The 18,164-nt window shown below is 34.3% G+C and overlaps 1 protein-coding gene across 2 annotated transcripts in view; it reads left to right on the top strand.

Annotated features, from left to right (window-relative positions):
• Positions 1–18,164, top strand: part of LOC126979890 (pseudouridylate synthase RPUSD2) — a 469,930-nt gene that overhangs the window by 33,867 nt on the left and 417,899 nt on the right. The gene's annotated exons all lie outside the window — the stretch shown is intronic.

The raw sequence follows: 18,164 nt of genomic DNA, 5'->3' as shown, positions 1-18,164 counted from the left end.
TCAGAAGTTTTATTTCATCAAACCCATTTAGTATCTATGGATAGGTCTTCAAATATGATATTGAGGTTTCTAATATATTTTTTTCTAAACTGAATAGTTTGCGCGAGAGACACTTCCAAATTGGTAAAATAGTCCCTCCCCACCCTGAAACTTCTAAAATAAGAGAATGATAAAACTAAAATTATATATATGATGTACATTAAATGCAAACTTCTACCGAAAATTGGTTTGAACGTGATCTAGTAATTAGATTTTTTAATACGTAATAAATCGTTACAACGAACTACAAGATTTTTTTTTTATATTATGCTGCTACGGAATCTTTCATGGACGAGTTCGACTCGCACTTGGCCGCTTTTTTAATAATATGAGCGATGAGTAACTACAGTTAGCATTAAAAAAAATTAAAATAAATGTTGCGTTTCCTAGTTTCAAGTACTATCTTTATTTTTCATGCAAAATAATTGGAATTGTATTTCAAGCGAGAGTAGAGATTTGTATTTCAATATTCTTTCATCGGCTTTATGCTGATTGTGTTCATTTTAGCTTTAGTTTTTGCTCTCAAGGTTTAAAAATCTAGAAATAATAACTGCAATTCTGGTTTGCATTGTAGTTTTCATTGTGTCGTGTAGTGTCTATGTATCTGCGCTACATTATATTATGTTTTGACTGTGTGGAAATAAGGTATGATTCCCTGTGTCATTTATTTATTTTTAAAGTGAATCGTCTCAATATTTTTCGTCTGTGTGTTGCATGTCGCGTGACGTTCGGACGGCGCCTATAGTTCGCAGCTGCTGACCGTGTAGTGTATAGACTATTACTCTTTTGTGCCAGTGCTCCACTCTATTTTTAGTTAAATGTCCGTGGTTTCATAAAATCATAAAATCCTTTTTCACTAAACATTCACATGTTAAGAAAACCCTGCAAAGTTGTGTGACGGAGGAAACTAGTCTAATTAATTAGAATTACATTCATGTCCTTAATACATTATTAAATATTATAAAATAAGCCCTACGCCGTGTCTGTCTGTTGGCGATCAACTCAAAAACTACTGCACCGATTTTCATTCTGTTTTCACCAATAAATAGCGTAGTTATCGTTTAAGGCCTAAGTACATAATATGTTGAGTTTTTGTATACATATTTGAATACATTAACGATCTTTGTTTTGTCGGAAATAAATACGCCGTCCAGGAGCATTCAACGAAAATGCTGTCTTAAGCCCTTTGAGATATAACACAATAATTTACGGTGAACTTGTGTATCTTATATAGGTCTCCAGAAAAGTTCCAGGCGGCATTTGTCTATGTCTTAAGGACAACGTACAATATACATTTTAATACTTCGAAAAAATTAAAATAAAATGAAAAGAAAAAAAACTAACTCGCACTTATTTGCAACGAGTGAAACCTTATTATCAATAATAATGTGTAATGATGCCAAATTTACATATTACATTCCCTCGAGATCGTTCTGTGTGCATTTATGTGTTATGGCTTTATGCAAAATGAAACATGTACATAATTAAGGTATCTAAATAAATTATCATAATGGGAAATATTATTTCTTATCGTACTTCTCTACATAGCGTTATAGCTAAGGATATAGTTACATTCTATCATCCTTACAAATAAAATTGGCATAAAGTTATACCTGAGAATAAGCCAAGAATATAATGTTTACAAATAGACATTTTGCTTACAATTGGTTTATTCCGAGGTGTAAGGACCGGTATCCACCATAGCGGAGAGGAGAGGATACGAGAGATAGATAGACTGTTTAGATATTTCCACCAAAGCGGAGAGGAGATGTGAGCTGTGAGAGTTCGTAATCAGTCAAGTGATGTCTACGAAAGTAAGACGTCGTCACGCCCACCTACAGGCATATCCGCTCTGCCGGGCCGCTTGATCGCTCGACGCGGCAAAAATTCTATAGAAAAATGAGACATCTCCTCTCCTTCATTCATATCCACAGAAGCTAAACGGACAGGAGATGTGGAAATTATTAAATCTGATTGGTTATCAAAATATATCTCCTCTCCGCTTTAGTGGATACCGGTGCTTACGTTTCCCGCTTTTATTTGCAAGGCTGTATTTGACATTCGGAAAAGGTCAGCGATATAGTCATCATTTTGCATATTCTTGGTTCATTCTCATGTAAAATTTAATGCAAAGTTAATTTGTAAGGTCGTTAAATCGTTAAAGTTTACAAACTTGATAATTTCGATATTAGGACTTACAATATCCCTGCTGGACAGTTAGTGAGCGAGATGTCTTTGAATATATTATCTCATGATTACGCCGGAGAATCTTTGCCTTATTTTGTGACACGTCCAGAAGATATCCCAAAAATGACATCTTCAATAATAGCAACGACTGTCCAATCTGTATATATTTCCTATGCTTGTCTTAGTTGACCTTGTTGGAACGGGGCCACACATATCTAGTCCAAGTCATATGTAAAGCCACCTGAATTGCCACGGATACAATAGTTGACATAAAATGCTCCGGAAGCAGATTCACTTGATTTCTACTGCAGAACTACTGCGCAATGCTGTTGTTTTTTAGAAGATTATCTTTTCATAATCAGCCGGAAGATGTCCACTGCTGGGCAAAGGCCTCCCCCAAAGATTTACACGACGATCGGTCCTGCGCTGCCATCATCCAACGTATTCCGGCGATCTTAACCAGATCGTCGGTCCATCTTTTCGGGGCCTACCAACACTGCGTCTTCCGGTACGGGGTCGCCATTCGGGAGAGGGGGAGGGAGCTCACTGGTTATCAGTGCCCCTCCATTGGTGGCGGAGTCGTAGTGGCTTGGCGTAAAAGGGGTGTAGATCTTTATAACCGAAAAGTTGATAAGTCCATGGGAAGGGAAATGCCCCAACGGCCATCTGCCCGTCGAACTATGTGCCCTTCCCACTGCCACTTCGCAATCGTACCTAAGGATCTCCTCATTTCATATGATAAATAATTTATAATAGCATGGTATACTTTCTTGTAACCTGTGTTTTGATTCACCAGTTGAGAAGCTCGCGGAATGGAGTTAAACAATTTGCCGCTTTTTGCCAATCCTCCCGTTAATAGTACAAATAAGACACGGGGTGCTTAAATATAGCACGGTAATACTTCAAGCCGGTCCACATTCTAGCGCTCTCATTATGTTTGAGTATTGCTCTCCGCTCTGGTCTGGTGTATCCCATTGAACCAAATCATTTGACTGTGAGCAACGCAGAGCTGCTCAAATTTACGGGGATTCAGTGCATTGCGCATCACTTGGCGTTTCGTAGAGACATCGCATCAATGTGTATTTTGCTACATCAATAAAGGGGAGTCTTCAGAAAGGCTGTTTGACCCGATTTCTGACGCCGTTTTCCACCTTCGCACGACACGCCACAAGCTAAAATATCAGCGCCACCATCTTTGGCGTTCCTTCACAGTGCGGTTTTCATCAAACTTTCTGCTAGTACAACCAAACTGTGGATGCTTCCGACGATACTACATGGGTTTATTTAAAAAAGGCGAGTGTACTTTCCTAAATTGCCGGCAACGGACCTGCGATGCCTCAGTTGTTGCAGGAGGATGTGGGCGGTGGTGATCTTTTAACATCAGATGTCCCGTACGCTATTTTTCCCCATCTTCCATAAAAGATTCACCCCGTTGCCATACAATATCATTTTATCACGTACACGATAGGTTTACACAAAGTCTCAAAGTTCGTCGACTTCTCGGGCGCTGTGCACAGAATACAGATTGTTTCATATATTGCCACAGATCCTCTGCGATAAAATGATTAATTGTTATTTTAGTTGCCTCACGTATTTTTAAGAAATGAAAGATTATAGCGGTCTGGCTTGCTATTAATGTGTATGTATATCAGTTGATTTTTTTATTAGATATAAATTAACTTTAGCTTCATAAAATTACAACAAAAATTATAGTTCTACTTCATACTTTTACCCCCCCTTAATGTAGTTTTCACTTTCGTTACCACACGCAAATCGTCCTTTTTTGGATTTAGGAACACGCCTAAAGTAAAGCGGAAAGAGCGCCTAAAGAAGTTTTCAATTCAGAATGTTTTTTTTTTAATTACAGTAATTATTTTGAGTAAAGCCCTATAGGTACCCTGGTTCATAGTTGTAGCTGATGGCTCTAACGTGCCCGAACTCCATAACACGGGAATTCTATACATAAATATGTTTTTATTATACATGTTATACAGGGAGGATTTTTGAGAAGGGCGGTGATGGCCAAGTTGGAAACTACGAGACTTAGAGAAACGTTGTGAAAGGACGATGCCTTCAATTTATAAGTAATACATTTCTTCACAAAGATTGTTCTTTATCAGGAACAGAGGTCCATTGGTTCAATAATACAAGATGTAATTTTTTTGAAACATCATTCGGGTTGATTACTGTCAAAACTTTAAGAAATTAAAAAAAAACTAAATATGCAGTTATTGGTTTCTAATAAATCGAGGGCATGACTCCTTTTACGACTTTCCTCTGAGTCTCGTAGTTTCCGACTTTGCCATCACCGCCCTTCTCAAAAAACCACCTGTATGTTAAACCTGAAAGCTGAGCACATTATAATGTAATTGTATCCATGTTCTTAAATTCAATTAGAATCTTATACTTAAATTTAAAACACGCAAACTCGTAATACTAAAGTCTGGCTTATCAGCAAATAAGCTCCGCTTTATAAGCCGCTGAACAATTACTGGATTTCGATTCCAAGCCGCGTCTTTTAATGAGATCTGCTGTTTGAAGCGCTTAAGCCGCTGTATTGTGTGAAATGGCTGAGTGGAAATAATAAACATAAATACTAACGGGATTTGCCGCTCATGTACAAATAACTTCTTTGCACTCAAGAATTTCTCTTTAAATATCAATTTTTCGCTTCATTGGTTGTCGCGTTTTTACTAACGTACTATCTTAGATTAAGGATTGGTCATTATCATTATCAGCAAAGTTAAAAAGAACATGTGGCACGTCAACGTCACACTATGTTCAAGACTGGGTCGAGTACGTCCACTTGGGCGTGGTATTAGTTGCCGCACTTTGCGACTACGCCTGCGAGATCTAGCTGGAGCACAGCGGAGACCAATCCTTAATCTAAGCGTGCTATATCTATTTTTATAGAATAGGCTACTCAACAAGCTAGAAACGTGTTAATTCTTGTTAAATCTCCTACAAAATATGAACGATGGCTCATTCGATTCAGAATAACTTTTCGAAAAAGTGACGTCAATTTTTTTTCCAACTTTCATTTACTTTCACAAGTGCCTGGGTTATAAATTCCGTCTTTTAGCTAAGTGTCCCGATAGAGGAACGGCCGCGCGGTACCATATTTTCGGATGAATGATGAATTAAATTATAAAAGATAGAGATAGAAATCCGTAAGTTGGAGCTTTATGGATCTTAAAAATTCCTTAATTATACTTTACTTACTTATACTTATTTTTTGACTTATCAACGGTAAACTTAAATCTATCCTTTTTCATCTGAATTTGTTTAATTGCAATTTTTCATGAGCTCAATACATACATTCGATACTTACTTATACACGTCATTGCGAATTGAATCAATCATCTCTTATATTTAAGGAGCTTTATCAAGAATTTAGACGTTTCTGAACTTGTTGTTTAACCTGTAATAGCAGTAGATACAGAGCAGCTACCAGAGCAACATCCAGATGTTGCATTTTGAAGTGAAACTTCTTTAGAATCGTTGTGATTTGAAAGTCGATGAAACGAAAAAAAAGTCGATGAAACGACAGTAAAAAGAGCAGTCACATCAATTTATAATATTTAACATGGGAGATAATGAGATAGGAAGCATAATACAATGTTTTGGTACCAGGCGATCAAAGCGTGGTAGGAATGTCTTTCATAGCGGTTGAAATCATGTGTCATCCTAGCAACACGTACCAGGAATTCATATGCAGTTTAGAGGTTCATGCATCATGCAGGTTTCACTTCTGACATATGTACTTTGTACGCACGCAATGTTTTTTTATTTATTTGTAAGCAAAAAAAAGTATGTTGTACTAATTGCTCAGTGATTGCACCCGCTCATGAGAAGTTATTATGCTTACTTCATAACTATTGTGATTTACAATTTGAAACCAATACGTGTAATCTGATGGTTTGAGGCTTCGTCGGAATTATTAAACCTATATTTATTAGCTAATTTGTATAGTTACTTCTGAATATTCAGATGTAAAACTTTTACGTTAGGTCGTCTGTACGCTAATATATTCTAAATCTATGGTTATAACAACAGCCGTCTAAATAATTTAAAGATATTTAATTTTATCATATAATATATACTTGCGTTACTTGAACGAAATACTGTGTGATATCTTGTTGATAGTGACGTAGATAATAAAAATGAAAAAGAGATTCGCACCATTACTTTGTAGTATGTGTATCACCTTTATTTACACACACACACTCATCTCTCCAACTAGTATATAAGGAGTTGCGTTATTATTACTATATACACAGGCATACAATCGCAGTAAGACTTATAACTATTTAATACTCGAACCTCCAAAATCGCATGGTGACCCTACCAGTGCAATTACAAACAATTATATTTTCAAAATAAACACATATTCTTAGTAATCATAATAAGAAATTAACTTAGTATAAAATCAAGACTAAAATTAAACGAAGAAGATGTAATTAGTTAGTTAAAAGTTAAATCAAGAAAAATGTTTTTCTAACCACTCCAAATGAAAATTTAGTTCTACAAAACTCAGTATATTTTCAAGTAGCCTTTTTACTTAGTGAAAGTTTGAAATTTAATAAATTTTAATTGGCACAACGTGAAGCCTGATCCTTGGAAGTTAATAATTTTGCTTGATCGAAACTGTCGGAATTCAAGAACAAAGTTTCTCTTTGTTCGTACCCGTGCTTACATACTGTGCAACATAGACGTAGATAATAGTCTATTTTATTTAAAATTTTATTGAATTGAAGTATATCTCTCTTAGAATAGTGATTCTGAATCCAGTGGGATTACTTTCACTATTTATTAGACTACATTCCGGAAGAGATTGTCTTGATGCTAGAACTATTCGCACAAATATCCCGTTACCTTATCAATCAAGCAGCTTCTTATGAATTTGCTATTTCTGCAGAATGTTTTTCTTTGGATGTGATATGCTCTCTCTCTAAGGAATTTTAAGTATATAAGTTTTTTAAACATTCCGTCAGGTAAGCAACTTGCCCAGGGGGGACCCTTTTCTATAAAACAAATATGGTTTGAAGTAAAATAACCAGACCATAAAGGAAGTCTGGTTTTCCGTGAAGTGTTTTTTTGTTGAGTTAGTGATACTTATACGAATGATTATTTTTACAAATTAACTGAAGAAGTATATATAGTATAATAGTCACTAATTTATCAACTTAGTAGAAATGCAGCATAAATAAATACCCGAGTCACGTAAGAGATATTTTTACACATTCTCGGTCCAGAAGAATATTCTCTTATTTATGGGAGGCGCCTGTTAACTTGCTCGCCGCACTATGATCGTAAATTGTAACGGATAAAAAATGTGCCTTGATACTTCGTTAGCGGTTATGCTCGAATGAAATTTTAAATTTTACGGCATATGCTGAATTTTTATGGAAAAGGATGGTACGGGTTACCTGGTGTTAAGTGATCACCGCCGCCCAAATTCTCTTGCAACACCACAGAAATCGCAGGAGCGTTGAAGGCCTTTAAGGAAGGTGTACGCGCTTTTTTTGAAGGTAACCATGTCGTATCGTCTCGGAAACACTGCACTAGGAAGCTCATTCCACAGCTTTGTAGTACGTGGAAGAAAGCTTCTTGAAAAGCGTAGTGTGGAGGACCACCACACATCCAGATGGTGGGGATGATATTATATATCATATCATTACCAAAATTATCACTGCCGCCCACATTCTCCTGCAGCACCAGAGGTATAACAGGAGGGTTGATAGCCTTTTAGGAAGGTGTACGTTTTTTAGAAGGTGCACATGTCCTGGAATCACCATGCTAAGCTGATCCCAGTTTGATAATACGTGGCAGAAAGTTCCATGAAATCGCGCTTTAGAGGAACGCCACACATCCAGTTGATGAGGATGATATCCAAGTTTGCTTCTGTAAGATGTGGTTATTAGTAATTATATTTTCAACTCTACAAAAAGACGAAGCCCGAGGGCTAACTGAAATATTAACAGTGACAGTAATAAATGGTAGTTAAAAAAAATAAAAAAATATGATTTTTATTGAAAACCGAACTAAGAAAATATATAAAATAAATTTAAAATGAACATAAATTCCTGGCTTATAGACGAAAATTAAGTAAATTAACAAAAATCTTATTTTGTGAATTGAAAATAATTTTATCAAATTAATGTATTGTCATTCGTCCTCGATAAATCTACGATGTTTGAACGAAATCTGGCGGTTTAAAGTGGGTCAAAATCGCGCCCAAGTGAGTCGGTTACACACAAACATACATACAGGTAAAGATATAAAAAGCGTGTAAAAATAGATTTCATAAACAATAAATCTTGTTCAAGTAGAACATAATAACAATACCATAACAAGGCAACGCTCCTGTTATTATCTGGGTGTTATACGGGAATCTGGGCGGCGGTGGTCACTTTACATTAAGTGACCCGTTAGCTCTTTTGTCTTCCTTTTCCATAAAACCATCCAAGAGATCTTAACTTTGCTACTTGAATATTGATTACTAAAACTGTTCATACTTCATCAATTGAGAAATTTAATATCAAGAAACTTTTGATATCCAATGATATTCGACATTCCTCGTTCCATTGCTAGGTTTGATTTGGCGGAAAAATTTGCTAGAGATCACGTTTCCTAATCTTTTGATGTTAGGACTATTACATATTGAATATTTCATTTATAATTTCGATTGTTTTTCCATTTCTTATAACGTTCGAGAAAGACTAGCTAGTACAATGTCTCTTTATAAAGACCCTATATTGGTTATTCTAAGTTTTTTACCAGCAGATCTTAGGATTTACCGACACATGTTGGTATATGCAAAAATTTTTGGAAGAAGCGACGAATGTTTTGGCCATTATTAACCGACTTCAAAAAAGGAGGAGGTTTCCAATTCGTCGGGTTTTTTGTTATGTTTGTTACCTTTTTCTTGTAATTTTAGGAGTCGGTGTCATCCATGATAGGTTTGTAACTACATAAATAGTTATAGGTGAGATGTGCTTGAGTCGTGAGGAGGCGAGAGGTAGGACACCGATTCCAAAATTAACAATTATCGTAACAAGAATTAGATTAATTAATTAAATTGTAATTGATAAAAATACGCAATTATTTTTATACTTTTTAGGGCATAATATATCTATTGTTTTCGAATAGTGTTTTTGAAGTCGGTTTGTTTTTTTTGGTAAAAATTTTTGTAGTACAATCTAGAACATGTTATTTTACCAGAGATGGCTGGTAATATAGCTTCATTCCAGGCCGAACTGTGTCGTTATAAGTTTTATTTCATTCTAGGTGTCTTCAGTTATTTTGGGTCAAATATTTGATGCTGAATTAGAAAATCCTCTCTGACAGTCAATTATCCTCAAATTTGGTGTAGATAATGTAATAATATGATACCCTAGAGCTGGACTGATGATGGAGTTGGAACTCCAAAACAGAAAAAGTATACCCACCATGTTTGGGTTCGTTGGATTGACGAATTATTTGGTGCTGAATGATTTCCATCATCTGATGGTGGAGCTGGAATGTGGCTATGTCACACAGCCACATTCGATTAACATTTTTTAAAGCATTGTGTTTTAATTTAAAGTATTCATTCTCACTTGATCATATTATCATTATGAAATGAGAAAATATTTTAATATAATATAATATAATATAATATAATATAATATAATATAATATAATATAATATAATATAATATAATATAATATAATATAATATAATATAATATAATATAATATAATATAATATAATATAATATAATATAATATAATATAATATAATATAATATAATATAATATAATATAATATAATATAATATAATATAATATAATATAATATAATATAATATAATATAATATAATATAATATAATATAATATAATATAATATAATATAATATAATATAATATAATATAATATAATATAATATAATATAATATAATATAATATAATATAATATAATATAATATAATATAATATAATATAATATAATATAATATAATATAAGTTAATTATGTTGAAAAATTTTCAGTGCTCGTAGCGGCGTAAAGCTGTTTTATTAAGTCGCATGGCGCGCCTCGAATTTAACCCCTCAGTTATAATTTAATATTCATCGTTCGTTCAAGAAAAACATAAAAAACGATTTATGTTAGACAGCTTAACTGCCCTTTAACATGTCTTGTAGCCGATCACTGATCTCCAATTGCTTTTATGCATAAAATCTTACTAAGATGTAATGGATATGGCATTTGTACTCGTGCTTTCAGTTTTGAAAGTAGCAGTCTCCGTCGTATATACACACTTTTAGAACAGTTTTTGAACAGACATTGCAACTATACTAATATTCTATTTCATTTGTTTTTTTTTTTGTAAATAAACTGCTGTTTTAATAATAATTTTATTCGTATTGCTGTACTTTAACACACTATTACTATACAAGTTCCTTCCTGTTCGGAGCGTTGAAAGCATATGTTAATCAACGTCACTGCTATGACTTGTTTTACTTCAGGTAAGCAATCTGCCCATTTTATTCCTTATTTCACGAAGAGGAACTTTTACGTACCGTATATTCTTAACATAAACAATTAATAATATTTTTTATGAAGAGGAGGACATATTAGAGTACGGGTCACCGGATGTTAAATGATCATCGCCGCCCTCAATATAAGATTCTCTTGCTGCTAAAATTACTTAAGTGCGCATAAAGACGAAATAGTTGGAACAATCGCGTCAATTTGAATAACGGATGATCGGTAAGGATTTATGTACCTGCTATCTAAGGTTGGAAAATAAATATACACGTGATTATTATAATGTTTACACCTAAGAAGATGAATTAGAGGTTTTAGGTTGTATGTAGGTTTTATATATTATGCAGTACGTCAATTTTTAATGGGATAAGCCACAGTGAAGCTTGGCCAGATCTATGGCCAAAATATTTAAATGTTATAATATATTCAAATCGAGAACGAGTTAATATCGGCACATGACTGATCTCTAATGGCTTCTCTAAGGCCTTTGTCCAGCAGGAGACGACTTCTGGCTGAAGTTGATGACTGATCTCCAATATCGTCACAGTTTTTTCTTTGTAAGCGGTGGAGTAAGAGGAATTTCACCTCCAATCCAGTGTCGAGGAAAAAGACGTTAATCGTTGTCAATTTGTCGTGGATACTCCGATGGAAGAATGTTTTTTGAGCAAATAGATGGAATGAGAATTAAGTGGCATGTTCTGTATTCAGTCTGTGAATAATCTTAGAAGAAAAGAGTTAGTTCTGGAGTGAATTTATTTGATTTAACAATAATATGGCATCGAGTCATCCTTGCGACTTTGACGTCGACGTTGACCTGTATACACAAAAAAATCTTGGGATTCACTTGTTTCTTACAGAAATCAGCTTACCAGTAAATATTACTAAACGATATTCAACTTGGTGGACAAAAGCAAGGACACACACAGTTAAGTCCCATTAAAAGTGTACGGCTAAACGAATTGACACATTAATCGAAACAGAAATGGAGTCATTCGGCTGAGTGGTCACTTAAATACTATATGTCGATTGTCGGCTAATGGACGTAATAACGCCAACGAGTCGGCTACAGCGAATAGTTGCGAGTTGTGACAATTCCACCGAATATTTTAGTCATTGAGCTACAGGATAAACAAGTTCAATTGATTTTATTTAAATTGGAAACATTATCTCTGGAACTTGTGTTTAAATGACCTGGTTGACATTAGAAATCCGATTAGTACGTATAGCCTTGTCCTTATTATTATTAGTTACTGCTATATATCTATAATAAAACAAATTAACCACACGTTATTTAGTAAAATGTACTTATGCGTAATATTCTTCCCCTCGATTTGAGATCACGTCTCTAACTGCCTCAACTTTATCGGTATCCTAGGCGTTGATATATCGAGCGACGTTCCGCAGTAACAAATTCTTCCATTGGACCACATGCAACGAAAAGCGGGTTTTATTTATGGAATAGTAGGATATACGAGCGTACGGGTGACCTGGTGTTAAGTGATTACAAGAGCGTTGCCGGCCTTTAAGGAAGGTGTACGCGCTTTTTTTGAAGATACCCATGTCGTATCGTCCCGGAAACACCGCATAAGGAAGCTCATTCCACAGCTTTGTAGTACGTGGAAGAAAGCTCCTTGAAAACCGCACTGTGGAGGACCGCCACACATCCAGATGGTGGGGATGATATTCTAACTTGTGGCGTGTCGTGCGAAGGTGGAATTCGGCGGTTTATCTCTGATTGGCTTTATTATTTGGCGTTGTGTAGAAATGTGGATTCACTCTGCATCTTCTACCGCATATATCACGGGGAGTTCTCCACAACTGGACATTACATCGAAATGCGAAAATCCACCCGGATCATGTTGAAGTCTGGGATTCTACAACCACGTGTTTGCGAGAAAGTTTTTATCTCGCATATCCAGTCTGTGCAATCAATTACCGTCTACAGTATTCGCAAACCGAATCGACTTATAAATTTTATATTCTATTCTACTCTATTTAGAGACCTTCAAGCTTAGAGTTTTCTCATAGTCAAAGTCATAATATAAAGTTTATTCTTTTATTTTTAAATACGATTAAAAAAACAGTAGTATGTGAAAAATAGTACTATAAATTTTAAATACTTTATATGTTTTCAGATTTGTTTTAAAAAGTATAAATTTTCTTTATTGTTAAGTAAGTATCCGTTAAGGAAGTTACAGTTAAAAGTAAGTGTCAAAAGACAAATTCCTAGGATCACTCAGCAACTAAATTGTATAAGTAACCATGAAATAAACGAATTTCTTTAATTAATAACTAAATCATAATTATATATTCGCCGCCATAGTTACATCAAATTTCGAACAAGTGATATAAATAGTTCTCAAACGAATGAGAGAAAATATATCAGAAATTCACAGTGAAACTAATTCAATATTTCAGCGTTAGTGAGCGGAAAAGCAGCTTGTTTAATTCGATAATGTTAATTAATGACCACAACGCTCGTAATTGTTCGTTTTGTATGTAATTTAATTAAACCATTTTCTGTCGTGCTGTGTAAGGCTTGATTATATTTGATAATTTTAATTTCATAATTGACACCAACATTTTGTAGTTGCATGTTAAATTTTATAAATTTAATTACTGCTGAAAAGTAAATTAATACTTGATCGCAAAAACATAGAATATATTAGGGTAAAGTGGACCTTTTTTAATGAAAATAAGGGTCGAGACAAGCAGGACGATCAGCTGATGGTTATTGCAGATACGCTCTGCCCATTACAATGCAGTGCCGCTCAGGATTCTTGAAATACCCAAAAATTCTGAGCGGCACTACAACTGTGTTCGTCACTTTGAGACATAAGATGTCAAGTCTCATTTGCCCAGTGATTTCACTAGCTACGGCGCCCTTCGGACCGAAACACAGTAATGTTTACACATTGCTGCTTCGAGGCATAAATAGGCGCCGTTGTGGTACCCATAATCAAGCCGGTATTCTGCGCAAAGGAGCCTGCCACTGGTAACAACGACCTGCCGATGATGCGTGACTAATTTTGATTTGTTAATTTGTGTGAATTAGCTAGTTGTTTGAGAGTTTAATATTCATACATACATCAATACTAAGGAGCTAATTCCAAGGGTGGCTACCGTTATTAGACTTGTCAATTAAAATCGGTAACAGTAACAAATAGATTCACTTTCCTTTTCTATCTTGCTGTATCTCTTGCATGTTTTGATTGTCTATACGCTGGTTTATTGTAAGTCTACGGGCAAACACGCAAATTTTGGTAGAGTGATCTGTAGGTAAAGTCAATATAGTAAATACGTTTCTTATTTTGTCCCCTGTTTAATAGAGCACATTACCTAACCTTACCAATCGAACTAACAGTCAAATATTAATTTTTAACTTTAATTTTAAAGAAAGAAATCATACATATTGAATAATTTCAATGTGTATGAGATAAACAATAAAACACACCTGTTGTACGAATTTTCCAAAGTTTTAACTAAATTCTTTAGAACAATACTGCATACAATTCGGAATACGAGCAATTGTAGAGATATAAAACTTTTTAAGAGTTTACAAGTCCGATGGCCGCTGTGGGTCCTGGGCCTTCAATTATTCGGAACGAGACTTTAGTTCTCAAGTCACGTTTATTCAATTTTACCAAAACTTTAAAATACAGTGGGATTGATTTATATCTTGGACAATACTTAAATATTAAACCTAGAATCTGACCTTACAAAGAATATCATTTGGTAAAACGTATTTTATGACATTTATATTTTCAAATTCAAATATTTCTATTCATAATAGCATTTAAAATCACATATCGTCTCTAACTATTATTAATATTCACTTTTTTTATGACAGTAAGGGACGAGACGAGCAGGACGTTCAGCTGATGGTGATACGCCCTCCCCATTAAAATGTAGGGCCCGCTCAGGATTCTTGCACAGGATGCCGGCTAGATTATGGGTACCACAACGGCGCCTATTTCTACCGTGAAGCAGTAATGTGTAAGAATTACAGTGTTTCGGTCTGAAGGGCGCCGTAGCTAGTGAAATGACTGGGCAAATGAGACTTAACATCTTATGTCTCAAGGTGACGGGCGCAGTTGTAGGTTGTTGCGCAGGCTTCTTGAAAAACCCCAAAAATCTGAGCGGCACTGCTTTGTAATGGGCAGGGCGTATCAATTACCATCAGCTGGACGTCCTGCTCGTCTCGTCCCTTATTTTCATAAAAAAAAGCTTAAAGAGTTTGTGCCAGGTAGACTAGAATAAATAAATTGTTAAAATTTAAAGTTTACTCATTTTTATGATAACAATTACGGACATATGTCTATTACGATGTGCATTACACTGCCAAATCCGGTTTCCATAGTTAAATTCGAATACAATAAGAAATAATGTACAGTTTCTTTATGCTGAGCTTTCTAAAGATGTAAACAGACATACAGTCATTACAAGTAATATATATATATGTAAAAGGCGAACATATTTTATCATATAAATCATCTACAAGTACTTGTTAGAAAGAATAGTTGAATTCGGCATTCTAAAATTGGCCATGAAACTGTGGAAACTTTGACAAATTCAAAATGAAACTCCGTTATGCGTAACTAATTTATGAAAACATAATTTCTGAGTAAAAAGTTCTCAATTCCCTTAATTTCGTTCCGACTTGTCCTTGTTAAGTATTTAAATTTTAATCTGTTACAGTCCTTTCATGTATCTCTACTTAGTTGCCCGAAAGTTTTACTAAACTTGTTGTTTTAACTGAAACCTTTTAAGGAGTTTTTTTCCATTTATAAATTAGATTTATATGATATTCAATAGCTTCGATTTATTAATATTGGGTATATTAAATTGAATTAAGTTTGAATTGGCTAATGTTTATTTAATAGGTACATTAAAAAGTAGATATGATTTTTCCCATTTTAATGTCAATTGACGACATTTTAATTCTCAGAAAAGAATATAAATAGCTTAACAATCGCTTACAAAATACCTTTATTTATTTACGGTTTGTGTGGTTTGATGCATCTACTGTACTCAAGAACTCTAGTTTTTACCTATGAATTTACATTAACTTTATTGAATTACTACTCGTGTAAGGCAGGCATTACTTTTAAGTATTTGACGTTTGAGTATTTTTGTTAGAACGGTGAAGCTGTAAATGTTGATTTAAAAGAGTGGCAATTAGTTTCTTGCCACTTCTTCTAATTATAGCTCAACCTTTTGCAAAATGGCGGTAAATAGGTAATAGTTGGAGTACTTAGTTGAGTAGTAAAGTGATTTTGATGTGATTTGATGTTTAGTTGCAACAAAAATATACATTCGACACACACCTTTACCAGTGGAATGCTCCTTTGCACAGGGTGCCCGCTAGGTTATGGGTACCACCTAGGAATAGGTTGCTACAACCATAAAATATTTGGTTGCAAATTTGTCAACTAATTCAAAATAAATGTTTTTCTTACCGGACTGTGTACAAAGCTGGCGGGGCTTAGGAATTCTTAAAGAAAACTTTTCTTCGTTTTGTAAAGTACGTCGGCGTCTATATTTAAAATGGAGCACCGCTTTCATGACTAAACAAAAGCTCTCGGATTCAGAACAAGCATTCTTGCACCACTAAAACAATTAGTAGTGAGCACTTCTTGAAACCAGCTTAGATATTAACATGTTCTACTCGACGATAAACTGCTGTTTTAAAAATAACACATATTTTGACGCTAAATGTTTCAAGTGTTTTTGATTGCATGTTAAAAAATCTATCAAAATCCCCATTAATACATCAACATACAGATAACACGTCTGAAGAAAATCATATAAATTCAAATCTAAATTATTTTAAAGAAGAGAATTGAGCATTTTATTTGTAGAAGTGGCAAGTTCTGATGACAATCTTCGGATTCATCTAAAAGTTATTTTCTACTACAATATAATGATTATAATAATGAATGCTTAAGTGCTACGTAATTTTATGATGTGGCTATCCTAATATCATTATTAAGGGTTTTTCATCTAGTCCTCTTGGTTTTAATACTTTGTTTATGCAATTGCTTGAACTGCTGATGAAAGTACCCAAATTACTATATAGAGTATTCCTATAACATTTGTCGAGTTTTCTTTATAACTCATGAACTAAACAATTATATCTATTATTAGACTAATCGGAAAAAATAGTAACTTCTGAGTTACGAAATATAAATAATGAGATTTTTTATTTCTATTGAAAATATAGATGGTAAGAATCGATAGATACATATAGAGAAAGGAAAATCAATTTAAATTCGTATTTTTTCTGAAAGTAAAAAAGTAATTAGAAACAATCTAAATTCTAGAGCTAACAGTCTAGAGCGTAATAACACATAAATCCGTATGGTATTACACAAAAATGCTTGATTGTATGTAGGCCAATGATAACAAATTCCAAAATACAAGAGATTAAACGTAGCATTTTTATTATAATCTCTTTCAGCAACAATGAACCACCAAAATCAATAATGATTCTTTTGCGATGCCTTTCTTATGAATTTTGAAATTCAAAAGCTTTGAAATCCATTCGTTTTCCTGATTCATTTGCAAATATTCATTCAATCTCCCTTATGGCTACCATTTTAAAAAGCCAAGCAGACTGAAGTGATTAGATGGAGACATTTATAACTTTTTAATCGCTAGGGATTACTTTTGCTTTAATGTACAATTGAGAGACGAATTCCTTCATTTTTGGGACATTCTTATAGCAGCCTTAAACGGGCATTTCTTCTAAATATATATAATGAAAATGGTCTTTGTTTGAGGCTCAATTACGCCTAAACCACTGATGACCACCATTCGATGCGAAATTTATTCTAGACTAGCTGACCCGACAGACGTTGTTCTGTTCATGATAAAAAAAACTCTTGCGGGTGGAATTTCGTAAAATCCGTTCTTAGCTGACCCCTACTCGGAGAAAGGAATATTCCTACCAAATTTCAAGTCAGAGGAAGAAAAAAGAAGGCCAGAGGTATAGTGACGAGTGACTTTATACGTGGAAATCTCTTATATATATATTTATTGTTTATGGGGACTTATGTTTCGAAATCCAACGTTTCGTCATTAATTTGTTTCCTTTTAAAATTCGCCCAGCGAAGCAGGCGGGAACGGCTAGTTTATCTGTAAATAGGAAAGTTTTAAGAGGATTTAAGTTTTATTCCGCGGATCTAAAAAGGATAAGTAGAGATTCATTTTACATTTTAAATTTCAGACGGCAAAGGTAACGTATACGACTTGTTGTCCATTGGGTGTAATGCAATCGTTGATTTTTTTTAATATTAATTTAATTTTACATCATATTCATATTCGTTTTAATGTTTGTAGTGAAGAAAGTTCTCCAAGGCATCTATACAATAATTCCCGCCGCCAAATTCCACCTTCGCACGA

Source organism: Leptidea sinapis, chromosome 4, assembly GCF_905404315.1.
Source record: "Leptidea sinapis chromosome 4, ilLepSina1.1, whole genome shotgun sequence".
In the NCBI taxonomy this organism is placed as follows: Eukaryota; Metazoa; Arthropoda; class Insecta; order Lepidoptera; family Pieridae; genus Leptidea; species Leptidea sinapis.
Note: the sequence above shows the minus strand (reverse complement) of the source record. Positions and strands in the feature narration are given on the sequence as shown.